The sequence below is a fragment of the Mesoplodon densirostris genome, chromosome 7, assembly GCF_025265405.1.
Source record: "Mesoplodon densirostris isolate mMesDen1 chromosome 7, mMesDen1 primary haplotype, whole genome shotgun sequence".
Classification (NCBI taxonomy): domain Eukaryota; kingdom Metazoa; phylum Chordata; class Mammalia; order Artiodactyla; family Ziphiidae; genus Mesoplodon; species Mesoplodon densirostris.
In genome coordinates, this window is record NC_082667.1 from 87581419 (window position 1) to 87599593 (window position 18175).

The window sequence follows — 18175 nt, forward strand, 5'->3', positions numbered from 1 at the left end:
ACAATCCCTTAAAGGAGACAGATGAGTCAATAGATCAGAAATACAGATACTATGTGAACACCAGTAAAACTGCCTAATCCATAAAGAGTCGGGGGGTAGGTATGGTTGGCCAAGTTTATCAGAATTTATGATTCTAGGGCTGAATCTTCAACATGGGTAGAAGTTAACCAGGTGAGAAGCGTGGGTCACGATACTCTAAGCAGAAGAAGCTTTATGGGCAAAGGCAGAGGCTGAAAAGCACAGTGCTTAGGGGACCTACAAGCAGTTCAGCTTGCGTGGAGGCAGCATGAGATCAAAGTCTGGGCTTGTAAGTAGGAACCATGCCAAGGAGTTTGGACCTGATTCTTAGACCACTGAGAACCAATGAGAGATTTAAGCAGGTTGTGATGTGATAAGATTTAAGTTTTAGAAAGAACCCTCTAGCTGCAGGACTGAAAAGGGTTTGAAGGGAGGCAAGGCATGAAGATAACACATAGTCTCTATATAATCCATATAATAGTGTCACTAGGGTCTGAACTAAGGAGGTGGCCGTAGGGATAGAGGATACAGGTAATGAACAAGCCGTTAAAGACGCTGACGTGACAAAGCTTGATGAGGAACTGATTCCTTGAAGAAGGTGAGAGAGAAATCAAGGATGATTCCCTGGTTTAGGGTTTGGGAGACTGGGTGGGGGGTGATGCTGGCCACTGAGATAGGAGCAGGTTTAGAAAGATGATTTCCCTTTGGAAATGTCGGATTTCAAATGCCTGTGGAAGGCATAGGGGAGAACGCCCGGCATGCCCAGGGCAGTTTTTTATCCCCACTCACCTCTCACATCACCTGAGGGACTCTCCCTGCCTGCCTCCAGCCTGGAAGAAGGTCCACCAGATTACTGACATCTCTGCCCTGTGGGCAAGGACCAATTTCTTTTCATTTCTGTATCCCTGCTCAGGCTTTAGCACACAGTAGGTCAATGTGTATTTGTTGAATTGCCTCAAATTTACAGAAATACACTTCTTGGGGAATGAATAAGTTGCTATTACAGATGCAAGACCAGAAAAACAGCTATGAGCAGAAGGCCAAGGAGACACTGCAGAAAGTGCTGGAGGAGAAAATGCGTGCAGGACAGCAACTGCAGAGCAAACAGGTGTGGGGATGCTCCATAACCCTTGGGGCTGGGAACCCTGGGGCAGTCTGGGTGGCAAGGGAGCCAGCTGCACAACTCCCTGGAACCCCCAAGGCACCACCCTCTCCTCTGATCTCCCTCAGCGGTCCCTGGCCCTGGCCGAGCACAAGTGTGAAGAGTGGAAGAGCCAGTACGAGAGCCACCCCCAGCATGCAACTGTCCCCTACCCTGCCAGCCCAGTAATCATGAATGCCGTCTTCCTTCTCTTTTTTACAATGTGGTACATATGGATTTTTTTTAACTGAGATTTAACCAGCTTTTAAACCTTTCTTCTTTCTAACAATATCAGTACTCTCTGACTCTCCAAATGCGCCTTTTAAAGTAGATTTAATTTATGGTAAAATCACCCTTCATACTTTCCCTTTCTTTTTTAAACCTCCCCATGGTAGTGTAATGTAGTAGAAGGAGATTTGGCCTGGGAGCTTGGACACCAGGGTTCTAGCGGCAGGAACCCACAGTTACACACGTTATATTATTAAAGAAAAAAGTAACTTACAGAAATGTATGAGGCCATTATGCACATACACACAAATATATATTCACTCATATATCCATAAAAAATTAGTCTGGAAGGTTCTATAAAATGTTAAAGGTGTTCATCCCAGGGTGGAGGAGATATACGTTAACTATATTACCCTCTTACATTTTTACAGTAAATATATATTACTTTTATAATTTAAAAAGCCAAACTTTTCATTTTTAAAAACCTAAAACATGAAAGAAAACTGGAAAACCAACAAAATTAAAACAATCCCTAAGTGGGAGGCAACGATTTTTGTATCCGAGTACAAGTGATGAATGAAAATACTAAGAATGGTGTGTGACACCTTAAAGTATAGAAAAAAATACAGTAAGGCAAGTAGGCATTAAGGTAATAGAATATAAAAAGTTACCCAGATATATTCAGACAATGGACTACTATTCCAGTAATAAAAAGAAATGAATTACTAATATGAGCTACACGGATGAGTCACAACAACATGAGGAGCCAAAGAAGCCACGTGCAAAAGGGTACTTGTTGTATGCTTCCATTCATATGAATTTCTAGAATAGGAAACACTCATACATAGTGAAAGAAAGCATGTCAGTGGTTGCCTGATGCCAGGCCTGGGAAACTGACTGTAAAAGGACAAGAAGGAACTTTTTGCAGGTATTGGAAGTGTTCTGTATCTTGACTTTGGCGATGACAATATAGATATACACATTTGTCAAGACTTATCAAATTACATGCTTAAAACGGGTACACCTTGTTGAATGTAATTCATACCTCAATAAAGTTGATTTTAAAGTTAAATTAAAAAGTCACCTATGGGGACTTCCCTGGTGGCACAGTGGTTAAGAATTCGCCTGCTAATGCAGGGGACGTGGTTTCAAGCCCTAGTCTGGGGAGATCCCACATGCCGCCGAGCAACTAAGCCCGTGCGCCACAACTACAGAGCCTGTGCTCTAGAGCCCGTGAGCCACAACTACTGAGCCCGTGTGCCACAACTACCAAAGCCCACGTGCCTAGAGCCCATGCTCCACAACAAGAGAAGCCACCACAGTGAGAAGCCGGCGCACTGCAACAAAGACACAATGCAGCCCAAAATAAATAAATTAATAATAATTTTTTAAAAAAATAGTCACCTAGATGTCTGAGTGAGACAGAGTCCCTTTCAGCTTTCAGTCCCAGCTCTTCTCTGAAGCCTCCCCTCATTCACCTTGGCAGCATGTGACCACTTTGCATCTCTTTAACACCTTATATTTATCGGTTCCATTCAGATTTGATGCTTGAAAAGTTTTGTATATTTTATGTCTATCTTCCATTAAACTTGGTCCCTCTAAGGCAGGAACAATAATCTCTTTCATAAATTGAGACCATTACAAAAACAGAATTATGTGCCCTTTCCTCCCAATCAGGGGAATTTGAAGTAGGATTGATGAAATCCTGGAAATCATAAGCAAAAATGTCATTTCTGCATTTTTATGGCCAGAGGGTCCTGTGTTTTCATCAGATTCTTGAAGATATCACGGAGCCCAACAATGTTAAGAATCTCTGCTTTGAATCCATGTGCTTTCACCCAGCTCTGTGGTACAAGGCACCCTGCCCCTGGGGCAATCTGTCTGTGGTCCCTGCAAAGATGATAAACCCACATCAGAGACACTCACTCTTCTGCACGTCAGTGGACTCTACTGCCATCTCTTCCTCCACAATGACGTCACTATCGCCATCTTCAAGACTCATTTCTGTCTCATCTAGAACACTGTCTTCTTCCTCTTCCTCCTCCTCATCTTCCTTGGAGACATCCTTTAATGTGGCAAGTAGTCTGTTGTAACCAGAAACTTGTTCTGGTTCACTCTATGCTTCACTTTCAGAACTTGAAGTATCTATAAACTCTCTGACTAAAAGGAAAATGGGGATTTTAAAAACAAAAATTATACTGTTCTTGTTGCTACCCCACGACTATCATCAGGCCCACAGTGGAACCAAGTTCAGACTTTTCTAAATAAAAACTAGCTTTTCTGCAAATATGCAATCCTATCTATTCAACCAGACCTAGCACCAAATTTGTTTAAAACAGCTAATCTAGCTATGATTCTAGAAGCGCTTCCTCTTCTTTGAACTGCTCATGTTCCACATGGGAAGACAGCAAACTAAACACATGGAGCTTTAGGTTATAAGGCGATCTAACCTATGTGTCAGACATCTGGCACCTTTAAAGGAGCAACAGGAAAACTTACAACAAAAAAGTGTACTTTATTTCTGAGTCTGTGGTAATGAAATAAGACCTTTGATGATTTTGCACTCTATTTTATGTTAAGCAAACATGACATTCCCTCTTAGGATTCACCAAGAGCCCTCTGGTAAGCCTCCTTAACAGGTTCTAACAGGCTAATCTCTCAGGACAGTTTCATACTCTATACGATATTAGTTATCACAATGGCATTTTAACAGACATCTGCACTTAAAACTAAGCAATATGACTAAAATATAGCTTACATCTAAAATCAAAGAGAGTGGAAATGTAGCCAAACTTTAGTACCATATATAATCTTAAAAGTAACAGTCCAGAATCTACTATCATAAAGAAGGTATAAAGCATTACCAGTTGACAAGTCTGTGGTTTTGCTTCCTTTCTGGAAACCCTGAGAAGAAACCGGCAATGTTAAACTTTAACTACTAGTATGTAGCAATTAGGAAAAGTCTAATGATACAACTTTCAATGAACGTGGCAGACTATACCGTTATAAATACTTTATATCTATTGTCAAGTAAAAACTCCATATGCATTTGGACAGGTTTTGGAAGGATATGCCAAATAGATAATAAGAGACGAATGAAAAAGTCTAACAAGACCACATGACAAATACTACAGTCACACAGTAACAGGCTCTCATCCAAAAGATGGGAAATTTTGGCAAATAAAAGCCCTCGGGGTTCACCTTTTCTAGCAAATTTCTTAAGTAGACTATCCCTCTAACTGTTGATAAAGCAGCCCAAAGGGGTGGGATGAGCACTAAGATCATAACTGAGAGTCTGGACACTTAGAGAGGAACCCACAACTACCCAAACATTAGTTTCCTCATGGTCATTGAATAGATAGGTGATGTCGAGGGTCCCAAGCAATTCTTTTTTTATTTTTTTTAACTTCTTTAATTTATTTATTTTTGCCTGCTATGGGTCTTCGTTGCTGCGCCCGGGCTTTCTCTAGTTGCGGCGAGAGGTGGCTTCTCTTGTTGCGGAGCAGGGGCTCTAGGCTCGCGGGCATCAGTAGTTGCACCACCCTGGCTCAGTAGTTGTGGCTCGCGGGCTCTAGAGTGCAGGCTCAATAGTTGTGGCGCACGGGCTTACTTCCACCGCGGCATGTGGGATCTTCCCGGACCAGGGCTCGAACCCCTGTCCCCTCCGTTGGCAGGCGGATTCTTAACCACTGCGCCACCAGGGAAGCCCCCAAGCAATTCTTTAAAAACATAGAAAACGAACACAAGCTTATAAAATCTCTGCCCAGTCGCCACACAGGAGGCGTGCCGTCTAGCGTAAAACTACGGGCTCAACAAAGGGTAGGAAGACCGGTGAAGAACCCCATCTCAGGCGGGAAGCCGCCAGGATCCCCGGGCGAGCTAGGCCGGCGCCGGGGCAGCGTGGGACGCGGCGGGAGCTGCCCTGTCACTACCCCCGGGGCACCGGCGGACCAAACGCGGGGACACGCGGGCTCCCACCGGGAAAGGACGCCGGCAGCGCCGGTCCCAGCCTTGCCTCTCCATACCTGTCATAGAAGGGATGCTCCTCGCCGAAATCCCTTAGATGCTTCTTCTGCTTTTTAGTTAGGGAGTTGAGCAGCTGGCTCTGGCTCCGGCTGCGGCTCCCGCGTTTGCCCATGGGGAAGACGTCAAGTCAGCCAACCTCCAAGAATCGCGTTTTTCACCTGGAAGTCGTATCCTCAACCCACTCAGGCGGGATTGCCAACGGCGCTTTACGGCGGAAGCAGGGTGCCATAAAGCAGACCCGCTTTACGTCGCGCTTGTACGACAGGCGTTAGAACTTCCTGTTTCCCATTCCGCCCCCTAGCGAGGCTCTTTGGAAGCACGCGCACGCATGCGCAGCTTTTCTCTGAGCCCCGTAAGGCAGGCAGGCAGGGAGGCTTGGGGCTTCCCCAGGTGGGTAAATGGGTGGGTGTACTTTGTGCGTCTGTTTTGGCTGTGAGAATCAGTCTGCATAAACGTGTAGTAACTGAGATGGTTGAATGCAGAGCCTTTCTATTACGCCATAATACAAATACCAACTAACATTTAAGGCTGCCGGTGCATCTCAACTCATCCTCACAACAGTAAACAAATAGGCCTTGTTAATAAGCCTGATATTGGAGATGAGAAAGCTGATGCTTACAAAAGGTTACATACACACTAGCAAGAGAGGAGATGGAAACCTATTTCTCTCTGATGCGACCACAGGCTTTTCCCACTAGGATCTGCCACATGCGTGTGCTGTGTGAAGAATGAGGACGCAAGGCTGAGATTCCCGCCCTTACCCTACCCCTCATTTTCTGAAAGTATTGCAAGGGCCCTTGGTAACACATCTGTTCTGGCATTTTTCATGTTATAAAAGCAAAAACACATCCAGAGAGGTAAAGTGACTTTCCTAAATCACCCGGAGAGTCGATGTTAGAGAAAGCAATAAAACTCAATAAAGTGTCTCAAAACTGAATTGGGGCAAATTGGGATGGAAAACTTTTAAAGGGTAAGTAACTTTTCTATATCTGGATCGTGGTGGTGGTTACACCTGGTATACAATTACCAAAATTAATCAAACTGTACCTTTGAAATTGGTACATTTAATGCAAGTAAATAATAATCTCAATAAACAAAGAGGTAAAAACAGCGCAACTGGACTTAATACTCCAGAGACAGGCAGAGTGTGCAGGGATACTTAAAAACCACAGGATAGGGCTTCCCTGGTGGCGCAGTGGTTGAGAGTCCGCCTGCCGATGCAGGGGACGCGGGTTCGTGCCCCAGGTCTGGGAAGATCCCACCTGCCGCGGAGTGGCTAAGCCCGTGAGCCATGGCCACTGAGCCTGCGTGTCCGGAGCCTGGCCTCCGCAACGGGAGAGGCCACAACAGTGAGAGGCCCGCGTACCGCAAAAACAAAAACAAAAAAAAAAAAAAAAAAAAGAAGAAGAAAAGGAGAGCTTAGAAGCTTTCCTTCAAATGGGCTCCTGCTACGATACCCTGAGCCATTTGATACAAAACCTCAAGGTACACAGAAGACTTTGGGGGCCAGTCTGATTCTTCCTTCTCCTTTTACAGAGAAAGAGGAAAACATCCTTTTCTTTCCAAACATCCATCATCTCTCCCCCTCTCTACCTCCTGAAAGAGCTCAATTCCACATACACTGTTTATTCTAGGAAGTAGGCTGGGAATACGGAACAAAACTCTTTGCATGCTATATTCTATGTCCTGTCTCCTAGAAAGTTGTAGTTTCTGTTGTCTTTAAGTTGGTCCATTGGATATCAGAGGTGAATTTATAAAACTATACTTCCCTTTCCACTTACTTTGTTTTGTTTTGTTTTGTTTACTTGAAGTATAGTTGATTGACAATGTTGTGTTTCAGGTGTACAGCCAAGTGATTCAGATATATATATTTCTTTTTCAGATCCCTTTCCATTATAGGTTATTACAAGGCATTGAATATAGTTGCCTGTGCTATACAGTAGGACCTTGTAGTTTATCTACTTTATATATAGTATACACTTACTTTGTGTGATCCAGGCTGGTCAGACCACATGATTATTTTCACTTTTGATATAATTGTTTCAGGTCCAACCTCAAACCTTTGATAAGAAGATATTTTAAAAGAAGATTAGCATCTGCATGCTCTAAATCCAACAGTAGTTATTAGAGATATGGTTTTGCACTAGGTATTCCTCTCTTTTTTGTTCTTGGCCAACCAATTGAAAATTAGCTTTTATTTTCTGGTTGGTTTGCTAGATGTTTATGACTATAATAAAAGTCTTAAATTTTGTCTCATATCTTAAAACACAATCTGAATTAGCAATGGATATTGTGCTATACATAGGGGCTGTGATATAAATATAGTTTCTAACTTCAAAAACATATAACCTAGAAGGGAACACAGACACATGTGCAGCAATTATGGCAACTGCATTTGTTTACTAAGTGAAATAGTACTGAGATGGATAAAGTGCTAGCAAGCCTTGAACAGTCAAATCAGCTTCAAAAATAGATGTGCAGTTCTTTCAAAATATTTTTAACATTTTTCCAGCTACATGTAGAATATAACAGCATAAAAACGGTATGGGTTTTATTTTAAGTAATTAAGCATTTTGACATCGTCATAATGAAATTAAATCCAGAAGGAGGTTTCTCTCCATGATCTCTTGAAATGGTCCTTGATCATCCACAATATTTCCCATCATCACAAAGGTGATAGCAAGGGCAGGGAACTCCAACATTATTAAAGTTTCATAAAGCAAAGTCAATTTTAAGAATATAATGTCCCCAAACTGATAAAGGTCTTGACAGATAATTTCAAGGGAAGCATAAATTATTTTCTGTTTGTCAGAGGGCAAAAATATTTAGATTGAGTTAATGAATGGTAGAGTTTTTGAGTGGAGAGTGTCCTTCAAATATTATGTAGATCTGTACTGTCAACAGATGCTAGCTATGTGGCATTATTTATATGTAAACAAATTTAAAAATAAGATTAAAAATTCAGTTCCTCAGTTGCATTTGTCATATTTCAAAGATGTTTATTAGCTCCATGTAGCTATTGAATACTGCTTTGCATAGTACAGATATAGAATATTTTCATTATCACCCAAAATTCTATTGAGCAATACTAAAATTATACCCAGATATTCACAGAGAAGGCAACCAAGTCTCAAGGAAATAATCTAACTTCCCCAAGATCACACAGCTATATTTTTAAAGAAAAACAAAATGACACAGAGGAAATAGTAACAGAGGCATTAAAGAAACCCAGTAAGTTTCTAGAGCAGTCAAAGTAGGGTTTAAAAGTGCATACTTAGCTGTTAGCAGGGTTGAAGCTCTTGATGGTTGGTAAGATCTACCTGCCTGAATTTGGACATTAGCATTTTATGCAATGAATTAAAAGCAAAAAATCATTTCAACGTGTGGCTGCCAGCTCCATATTTTTAGCCACTGCCATGCTTCCAGATTATGTTTATCACTTTCATATACAGGGCACCACTGTGAAATGTGATGGTTTATCTGACCCCAGAGAAATCAAGAAATCTTGTGGGGGCTATGGCTGTATTTGAAAAGGTTGATTTTTAAATGCATCATGCAGACTGGCCCTGTTTTAAAAGGGATTCCTGCCATCAATAATCAAAATGTAAACTCTCTTCTCACCTTGCAAAAGTCAAAGATAGTCCCTGCATCTTTATTATTTCCTTGAAATCCAAATAGTATTTTTCCATTCTCTAACTTGTTTTCCTCACAGTGTGATCAACTATTGCCAAGGAAAGAAAGGTTAGATTTATCAATCAAAGTTTGCTAAAGGCCCCCTAGGTAATTGAACGCTCAGGAGAAACAATCCTCATGTATTCTTGTTCTGTTGTTTCAGTAGCTTTGTTTCAGTATGTTTTGTTCTGTAGCAGAGGTTCTGTGACGTGCTTATCTTCCTCAGAGGTCCAGAGAGCCTGCGAGTCTGTGGGTAAAGAAGGGTAAGGAGAGAGAGGGAAGGAGGATAGAGAGCAGCTCAGGGGTGAGATAAGGACAGTGGTCTACAGCCTCCTGGGGGTGAGGCTGGGGTGCACAGACACCCACGACTAATCTAGACAGAAACTGAGGAATCAAGGGCATGACCACTGTGAAGTCATGTGGTCACCTCTCCCTCTAGAAATAAACATTGCCCTCAGTAAGTCTCCTCCCGCCCCAGAAGAGCATTAGGAAGGTCTGGAGCGGGGGATTATTGGCAGAAATGGAAAAATCAGGTTGAAGGGATTAGCCTGGAGCAGAGAGACCAAGAACCCCAAGCCAGTAGGTGGAAGGCAGACTTTTCATGGAAGTCTCCAAGCCCAAGTCAAGTTCTGGGACCACCAAGTACAAGTCAAAGAGTGCTCATTTAGCCCCTTTGGGTCCCCATGGGAGTGGAGGAAGACTGGAAAGAGAGGGAGAATTGAAGGTACAATATTTACTATGGGATTTAACTCCTGAAAGGCCTCCCAGTGGCTTCAGATCTGCTCAAGAATCCTTCATGTCCTGCTGGTTTGCAGTGAGTGGCTCACAGCTTCAAGGCCTCCTCTGCCAGATGGAGAACTATTTCAACCATCCTGCCTCTATTTTGGACTGTAGCAATGCAGACAGGAAACCTGACCCCATTTTCAGGTTCTAAAGAGAAATTCTAAGTACCTGAAGGACTGAGGAACATGGTGGCTTTTATTTAAGATGGGGAGCTAGAGAGCACATACCTGGACTTGGGCCTGCAGCAGCACCAAATTGCACCAAGAGTTCCCTTTAGTTTCTCTCGCATCTCTGTTTCTCCTTTTCTCTCTGCTGGATTAGCCACGGGGACTCCAAGTTCTTCATTGTGTGGTCCTGGTACCAAGATTCTCCTGGGAATTATAAAGCTATTCACCTTCTGCACCGAGCACTTCTTATTTTTTCCCCAGCAACGTTAAGTCATCCTTAAGAGGAGTCAGGTGCCAGCTCTTAAATATATTTTAGTCATCCCTTTGTACATGAAGTGCTCTTTCTTGGAGACTGCTCCTGACGTGGCGTTCACCGTGCTCTCAGCTGGCCTCCTGAAGTTCTGCCCTGCCTTCCCCACCAGGGACAGTCCAGGAGCTGCCTACCTCAGGGTGATAGGTTATCTTCTAGTTGCTTTATTCCTGTCCCTTTTACATTTAGAGAATCTAATTTGAATACATAAACTTCTCTGTGACCACAGCTTTATTTGCAACCTACAGGTTTTGTTATGGCATATTTTCATTATCATTCAATTAATAAAATTCTAATTCCCATTGCAACTTTATCTTTGACCTACATAATGATCAGAAGTATGTTTTTAATATCCAACTATTTGGTAAAATATTGATTATATATTTTTAAATTTCTTGCTTATTCGGAGTCTTGTTTTATAACTGGAATATAGTCAATTTTATAAATGTGCCATGTGCACCTAAAAATTTCTGCATAATGTATGTATTCCATCATTGTTGGTGCAGTGTTTTATGTAAACTTAGGCCAAAGTTATTAATGATGTTATTCAGATCTTCTCTAATCTGCTGATTTGTTGCTGTGGTTCTATGTTACTGATCTAGGTAATTTAGATTTTTCTATTTCTACTTAGTTTTTTGGAATTTCCTTTCATCTATTGCATTGAAGTGTAGATTTATAATATATTGCTTGTAAAGTAACAGTGGGTTTTATGATCCTGCCTTATCACCAGTGATACTTTTTGCTTTCAAATCTATGTGAACATTAATTTTACTTATTGTAATCAATTTTACTTATTGTTGTTACGACATCATTTTTGAATCCTTTAATTTTCAATCTGACTCTTGTCTCTTGTAGGTGGCATAGAATTAGGTTTTTTGTTTCAATAATCCTTGTCCTTTAATTTGAGTATTTACAGTTAATGTATTTTCTTATAGACCGTTTACTCCTCGTTTACTATTTGTCTCACCTTGTTATGTTCCTTCTGCTCTTCTTTCTTCCTTTTAGATTTCTTCAAATTCCATTTTCCCTTGTATTAGCTTGTTATTTTTACGTAAGTAGCAGTTACACATGTACCATGACTTATTAGCTCTTTTACTGCTTCTCAAGCAATGCTGAGATCTTAAATTTCTTTTACTACTTTTTCCTCTTCCATTTGTTTGAATGCATTCTAATTTTTGATATACTTTTATTACTCTTTTGTGCAGTTAGATTTTATTTAGGTTTATCCACTTATTTATCCTTTCTGTTATACATAATTCTTTATAAAGTCCTTATTTTCGTCTGTGATAATCTTCCTTCTGCCTGCGGGTATCCCTTTATAATTTAATTCAGTCAGTTCTGATGAGAACATATTTCCTAAATATTGTTTGTCTGCAAATTTCCTTATTTCATCTTTCCTTCCAAACAACATTTTCTCTGCCTCTAGAATTCCCAATGGGCAGTTCTTTTCTTTAGCACTTAAAAATGTTATTCCATTATTTTCTAGTATCCAGTCAGTGTCATTGAGAAGAAAGCTGTAATCTTAATCCTATTATTCCTTTGAAAGTAATCTCTCTCTTTTTCCTCAGGCTTCTTTTAAGATGTCATGATTTTCTTTACTATTCATGAATTGTACTGTGGTGATCTTAGGTGTGGTTTTCTTTGTATTTGTTCTTGTTGCATTTTTTAGTGCTTACTGAATTTATGGCTCCATATATTCTTTTTAGTTTTAGAGAACTCTCAGCTGTTAATATTTTTGAAATATTGTTTTCATCCCAATCTCTCTCTCCTTTTTTCTTTGGACTCCAGTTTACACATATGATAAAAATGTTTACTGTGGCCCATATGTCTCAAATGCGCTTTTGTGTACTTTTTATTCTTTTCGTTTCCCATGCTTTAGTCTTAATATTGTTACTATTCTATCTTCAGTTCACTTACCTCTCTTTACCTGTGTCCAATCCACTACCGAGTTTTAAATTTCATATAATTTTTAATTCCATCAGTTCAGCTTCAATCAGTTTATAGTTTCTAGTTGTCAAGTTAAGTTCTCCACCTTGTCATCTATTTTCTTGAACTTGATAATATTTACCAAAATATGTATGAACTTTAATGTTTAGGTCATCTATGATTCTGATTCTGTTTTGTTTTTTATTCTAATTCTCCTTTTCTTGGTAGTCTTGGTGGTTCTTCAGTGAATACCAGACTTGGGATATGACAAGTTGTAGAGAATCTGAATGACATTACAGTTGCCCTTTGAACAACCTGGATTTGAACTGCACAGGTCCACTTATACATGGATTTTTTTTTCAATAAGTAATACAGTACTACATGATCTGTGGTTGGCTGAATCCTCACATTCGGAACCACAGATAAGAAGGGCCGACCATAAAGTTATATGTGGATTTTTGACTGTACAGGGAGTCAGCATCTCTAACCCCTACCTTGTTCAAGGGTCAACTGTATTTTCTTGAGGAGAGAATTTCCTATTCTTAGGTAGGGAGCAGAGGGGAAGATCACCTCAGTCACTGGACCAACTTCATACTCATTTTCCTTCTTTATAAGGTTCAGTGTAGATCTTGCATCAACCTTCCTAACACACAGACACACACACACACACAAACACAGACACACATACACACACACACATATGTAGAGACTTTCAATGTCCTAATTCATGTCATTAGCTTTCCATTGGGCCACAAATCTTTCATAGGTTCTGAACCCCAATTTTGTCTCTTCAGCATTATGAGCCAACTAAGTCTTTGCTTTGACTTCAGTTAGCTTTTGTTTGACTTCTTAGCATCTTGCCTTGTCTACCTATTATGCATGGAAAATACTGCAAGGGAACACTGTTGCTGAATCCAGCTCCGTTCCCTGAATCTTTACTCTCTCTGTGATTTTGGTCCTTAAAATTCTAGCTGCCTTGTTATTTCTCAATTCCAACTCTGGTTTCCTTAGTCCTATGACATTGTCCTAAGATCTACTGGCTTTTCTATCTCTTAGGAGCCACATTTGGTTTCTCAGACTTTTGCTCTTCATCAGTAGTTTCTAAGTGACTGGGCTAGAAAAGCATGTGCAGAATATTGTTCTCACTTCAGTGAGTTTCTTTCTCTATTTTACTTTTCTAGGTCATGGCTACCTCAGTAGCTTTCTAACGCTCACAGTCCAATGTTGCTTATGATTTATCTGGCCTAAGGTAAACTGATATAGTTGGAAACAGAAGTTCATACCCACTATTTTAACAATTCTGTTTTTTCTTTCTATGAATTCTTTTTGTCCCATCTTCTGTCACTTTTTCGTACCCAAAATTCCCATTCTCACAGATAGATTACTTTAAGATTAAAAATTGTTATTAAGCTAATATGTTAATTTTGAAAGGAATTAATTTTGCTTTCAACAAGAACACAGATTGGTGAATGGAATACGGAAGATTCCTTAAGACCTTTTTCATCTCTAAGAGTAGTATCCAACCGTCAGTACCATCATAAGTTTGTCAACTATGGAAGAAAGCAGTCTTTATAAAATCAGCATTATTCAATAATCTCAAAAACTGCTTCACTTTCCTGCTCATGCCACCAATTTCCAAATGTTTGATAGGAGCAGAGAATCATGGGATGGGTCGTGGAGAAATGGTCTGTCATAGTAACTATAAATATTGGAAGAGTGGAATTATAAATAAAGAGGGTTTTCTATGAATATACTTGAAGTGTTTGTTCCTAAAGAACTTTTAGAATAAGACTCAAAAGTTTAACATAGAAACACCTCTTGATAAGTATGAAACTCAGTAAAATTTATCATAATAGTTTTTTCTCTTGTGTTATGTGATTGTCAGAGTCACACAAAACTATGTTTTTCTGGACTTCACAGATCTTCTTATTTTTACTATGGGATCAGTGACACATTTTTGAAAACGTGGCAAAATAGTTAAAATTGGAACATTTCCCCCAAATCCAGGGCATATGACTTAATTTCTGTAGAAGGCAATATTATATTTCTGTCTAGTTCTGGGGTAAACATTTTCATACCTGCCAATCCAATTTGACTAATGTATCATTTTTACAGTGCATTAGTGTAAATTAAATGGTAAATTCAGTCAAACAGTTATTTCATACATCAAAAAGGAAAATCAGTCAACACAAGTCTCTGACTGAAATGAATGAAGAAAACAATTCAAGGCAAACAACTGTCCCAGTAGACTTGTATAAATACAGTAGTGGTGTCATGTGCAGAATTAATCTTCCCTCACACTTAACTGGAGAACACTCTGCCAGCCAATTCAGTCACTCAAATGATACTGAATTATAATATTCCAGTTTCATTTACTCTCACTTACTGGTGACTGCCCTTCCTTCTCCTTCATCTGTCCATCAGTGGAGAATGTCAGAGCAGGAGAATAGTAATATTGGCCTATTGTAATGTACTGTCTTGAATTCTACAGCTTCAAAATTCTTAGGCTAACTCAATGATCTTAAAGAGTCTGGTGCAGAAAGGATATGTGAATTAAATCACAGACCACTGGCTGACCCTTCCAACATTAACACCCCTTATTCCTGGTTCTAATATATCAGAGAATACTCAAGAGGAAGGTTTTGAGTGGTCAGCATAAATATGGCTCCAAAGCAGGCACATGGAAAAGAAATGTTGTCATCTCTGATCCACTTTAAAGTTGACTTGTCTTTTACTCATAAACCAGATTCAGTGTGAATTCTGTTCTGCTAAATGTTAGAGAATCTGTTGGAGGAGTGTGGCTAATTCTTTTGAATTGTTTTACTCTCTAACTTTTTGTTTTTTTAACATCTTTATTGGAGTATAATTGCTTTACAATGCTGTGTTAGTTTCTGCTTTATAACAAAGTGAATCAGCTATACATATACATATATTCCCATATCTCCTCCCTCTTGTGTCTCCCTCCCACCCTCCCTACCCCACCCCTCTAGGTGGTCACAAAGCACCGAGCTGATCTCCCTGTGCTATGTGGCTGCTTTCCACTAGTTTGTATTTTACATTTGGGAGTGTATATATGTCCAAGCCACTCTGTCACTTCATCCCAGCTTACCCTTCCCCCTCCCCGTGTCCTCAAGTCCATTCTCTACGTCTGCATCTTTATTCCTGTCCTGCCCCTAGGTTCTTCAGAAGAATTTTTTTTTTCAGATTCCATATATCTGTGTTAGCATACGGTATTTGTTTTTCTCTTCCTGACTTACTTCATTCTGTATGACAGTCTCTAGGTCCATCCACCTCACTGCAAATAACTCAATTGCATTTCTTTTTATGGCTGAGTAAGATTCTACTGTATATATGTGCCACATCTTCTTTATCATTCATCTGTCGATGGACACTTAGGTTGTTTCCATGTCCTGGTGATTGTAAATACTGCCACAATGAACATGGTGGTACATGTCTCTTTTTGAATTATGGTTTTATTAGGGTATATGCCCAGTAGTGGGATTGCTGGGTCATATGGTAGTTCTATTTTTAGTTTTTTAGGGAACCTCCATACTGTACTCAATAGTGGCTGTATCAATGTACATTCCCACCAACCGTGCAAGAGGGTTCCCTTTTCTCCACACCCTCTCCAGCATTTATTGTTTGTAGATTTTTTGATGATGGCCATTCTGACTGGTCACACAAAGAACTTTGGCATGGTGTTCATCATCTAACTTATCCTAACATGCAGACATTTATGAGAGTAAAGTCAGGTCTTTGCCAGAGTGGGTTGCTTCTTTGGGCAACTGGGTCAAATCAAGAAGGACAAATGTAGGCTGCCAGGGTAAATAAGGAGAGGATAAACAAAAAGAACGAGTTATATCATTCATCAGTGATTTTCCCCCCAATATTCTTAGACTCCACCTATCTCCATCTCACTGGTAACACAGGAACTAGACTGAACAATCAGGTAAAAGGTCTCTACAGAAACTGAGGTAATATAGAAAATTAAAAAAACATAAAATTGTACATTTTCTTCCTAGGGATAATTGAGATGATACTTCAATAATAACATAAGATCAGGTGAAGTCTAAAGAGATTTTAGAAAACCTGGATACAGTAAGAAAACATCTGTTCGCCAGCATCTGAATGTTAGAGAGACACCAAGACATGTGGGCCAAGTTCTGGAGAGAAGGGAAATACAGACGCAAGCTTGACATTTGGTGCAGCTTTTCTCCTTGGGGCATTTGCTGATTCAACTCATACAGCCTAGGAGCTGAAAAGCCAAGGAGTTCAAAAGACTGTAACCACAGAAGCCAAACGGCAAGAGCTCAAGCTAAAAGCAACAACTAATGGAATGACAAGCTACACGTATCCTTAGTCTCAGAGGGCTGGGGGAACCATTACATTTAAAGCCTAACAAATACAAGGGTAGTTGGGAATAGGGAGAATCCAGACTTTCACATGGTAATCCCAAAGGGCAACACCCATAGAGGAAGGACAAGACAGAAATAGAGCACCCTTCACACAGACTGAAAAACAGTTTTGAATGAGCTCAAACTGAGAATGGACTAAGGTTTCCAGTCCCTATGGTAACTGTCTGCCATGGGCAAAAGGAAATCTTTTCAAGAGAACGATAACAACATCCAGAATATGGAGGTATCTTTACAGTTTCCTAAAATAAGTTAAGCCCAATTTCAATATAAAAATAATTGGACATACCAGGAAAAAGACTAAATGATCAAAAGCTCAAAAAAAAGAAAGAAAGGGGCCTCCCTGGTGGCGCAGTGGTTGAGAGTCCGCCTGCCGATGCAGGGGATACGGGTTCGTGCCCCGGTCTGGGAGGATCCCATATGCCGCGGAGCGGCTGGGCCCGTGAGCCATGGCCGCTGGGCCTGCGCATCCGGAGCCTGCGCATCCGGAGCCTGTGCTCCGCAACGGGGGAGGCCACAACAGTGAGAGGCCCGCATACCACAAAAAAAAAAAAAAAAAAAAAAGAAAGAAAGAAAGAAAAAAGACAATATAAATAGACACAGGAGGACAAGAGTTAGTAGGCGTTGGTTAAAAAACAAAACAGAACAGACACATGGCAAATAAGCATATGAAAAGATGCTACACATTCCATGTCATCAGGGAATTTTAAATTAGAACAATAACGAGATACCACTACACACCTATTCAAATGGCTAAAATTCAAATAATGAAATACCAAAGTTGTTGACTATGCAGAAAAACTGAAATTCTCATTTGTTGCTAGCAGGATACTTGGCAGTTTCTTACAAAACGAAACATACTTTTACCGTACAGTGATCTAGTAATCATGCTCTTTGGTATTTACCCATAGGAACTGAAAAGTTATGTCTGCATAAAAACCTGCACATGGATGTTTATAACAGTTTCTTTCATAATTGCCAAAACTTGAAATCAACCAAGATGTTTTTCAATAGGTGAATGGATAAACAAACTATGGTATATCGGTACAAAGGAATACCATTGAGCAATAAAGAGAAAAGGCTATGAAGCCATGAAAAGACATAGAAGAAGGTTAAATGCATATTGCTAAGTGAAAAAAAGCCAATCTGCAAAGGCTATATGCATATTATATGATTGCAGCTATATGAACTTTAGGAAAAGGCCAAAGTGTGGAGACAGTCAAAAGATCAGTGGTTGGCAGAGGTTGTGGGGAGGGAGAAAAGGATGGGTGAAGCGTGGAATTTTAAAGGCAAAGAAATTCCTGTGTATGGTTTTGTAATGGTGGATACAGGTTATTGCACATTTGTCAAAAATCATATAATGTACAAAACAAAGAATGAAGTCTAAAGTAAACCATGGGCATTAATTAGTAATAATGTATCAATATTGGTTCATTAACTATAACAAATGTCTTACGCTAATGTAAGATGTTAATAATAGGGGAAACTGGCT

At 40.1% G+C, this 18175-nt stretch overlaps 1 protein-coding gene across 1 annotated transcript in view; it reads right to left on the bottom strand.

Moving 5' to 3' along the window:
- The window catches only part of LOC132493267 (BCL-6 corepressor-like), a 204718-nt gene that overhangs the window by 12684 nt on the left and 173859 nt on the right, over positions 1–18175 (bottom strand). Inside the window, exon 3 of the mRNA XM_060103618.1 lies at positions 4252–4291. The gene's annotated coding sequence lies outside the window, so the exon portion shown is untranslated. The remainder of the gene's footprint in view (positions 1–4251; positions 4292–18175) is intronic.